The sequence below is a fragment of the Trachymyrmex septentrionalis genome, unplaced genomic scaffold (assembly GCF_001594115.1).
Source record: "Trachymyrmex septentrionalis isolate Tsep2-gDNA-1 unplaced genomic scaffold, Tsep1.0 scaffold60, whole genome shotgun sequence".
Classification (NCBI taxonomy): domain Eukaryota; kingdom Metazoa; phylum Arthropoda; class Insecta; order Hymenoptera; family Formicidae; genus Trachymyrmex; species Trachymyrmex septentrionalis.
Genome location: NW_017305779.1, coordinates 5,358,443 through 5,360,434, shown reverse-complemented (window position 1 = coordinate 5,360,434; position 1,992 = coordinate 5,358,443).

Below are 1,992 nucleotides of genomic sequence, written 5' to 3'. Positions count from 1 at the left end.
CCAAAGACAAAAAAAAAGTCAAATTTTGTTCTTCAGTGTTACATTCTTAAATAATAAACTTTACATATACACGTACACCCGCAATGTTGGCTCATATGGCATTACTATTGGAATTTTTATTTAATTTATTTAGAGCCTAAATATTTTAATAATTTAAATCAACTTGGAATTTTTACAACGCTCATTCAGCCGTTTTTTTCTTGAAAAATATATACATAATTACATACACACACACACACACACACACACATATGTATATATACGTATATATAGTATAAAATTGAAAGCTAGACTGCAATTCGTTTTTTCTCTTCCATGACGGTTGTGTTTTAAGTATTCGTGTGTCTATCAATCTCTCATGAGCCGATTGCGTTTGTACTGTTCACTTGGCGATAGCGTGACCAGGCATCGAAGTCGCCAGGTTGAGTAGAATAACGGGAGACATAAACGTTGGAGATATTCACCGCTCGAGCATTGCTGCCATAATTATGACAATTTTAATTCTGCTGATTAAAGTGGTAATTGAATCAAACGTTGCAAATACTCCGTGTAATATGTTTAATGAATTAATATAATTTAAATTTATGTTATTTAGAAAGAGCAGTTGCAATATATTGCTAACTTATATGTAAGTATAAATTATTGTAAGACTTTATTAAATTAAAGCAAAATAATTTTTTTTATTATTATAAGCTTTTTACATTTACATTTTTATTGCGCTTTAGATTTTATTAATAGGAGAGATACTGGGAACAGTTGTAACAATTTTTAAAAATATACATATATTTCTTTATTTATGACATATATATTTATTTCTTTTAATGCACATGACGCAACAACTATTTAGCTTTATGGTACTATTTACAAAAAGGTGTAATTTTAGGTTGTTTAACGAATAAAATATCAAAATTATTAATTATCACATCTTGTTCTGATTTGAGGTAAAATAAAATAGAGCTGGGAAAAGTTGTAACATGTTCTAAAAACAAATTGTCTGCTCTAAAACAAAAATTCACTGCTTTAAAAACAAATTATCTGTTCTAAAACATAAAATTTACTGTTCTAAAAATACAAATTCAATACTTTAAAAATAAATTATCTGTTTCTAAAACAGAAATTATCTTGTTATATTATTTTTGTTTTTAAATCAGCAAATTTACTATTAAAAAACAGTGAATTTGTGTTTTAGAGCAGAAAATTTGTTTCAAAGCAGTGAATTTGTGTTTTTAAGACAATAAATTTGTGTTTCAGGACAGTTAATTTGTTTGTAAAGCAGTGAATAATATCTATTACAAGAAGAAATACAATGCATTCGCGGCCATAGAGCATGAAAATGTGACCTCAGCACGTGCTTGTATCGCAGTATTTCGTGGCTGTGACAGATTTTCTAACCTGAATAGTTAACTTAAAATATTTCGATTTACGAAACAGAGCGACACTTTTTTCTTGTCAAATTTTTTATTTTTACGCGAAAACGCATCGATTCAATGTTTTTTTTATCAAAATTTGAGATGAGCGAGCTCTTTTTAATATTTACCGTTAATTGCAATGATGTTACAATGTATTCTAGCGATGCGGTACTTTTAACCCCAAACCGATGTTGCATAAAAATTTATATAAATATATTTGAAACCACTTAAAAAAATATCAAAAAAGACATGCACATAGTTTGAGAAAACGTATTTTAGAATTAATAAAATGAAAAAAAGCATGATAAAAAGCATTTTAATTGAAAGTTTAAAGCAAAAAAGTATAACATAAATTTACACTTACATAGCTTATCTAAGTATCCTATATATATAATTTTTTTTCGCGCTTACGCGCGATTGATATCATGAGGCAAACGCAGGCCTTGATACCGACTATTTTTGTTCTTCGTAGGATTATCTTATCTCTTATCAATTAAAGATATACGCAATGTTACAACTAATCTCCATTACAAGTGTCCCCAGTCTTCCCTATATTAGTAATCAAAATTATTTATAGAAATAA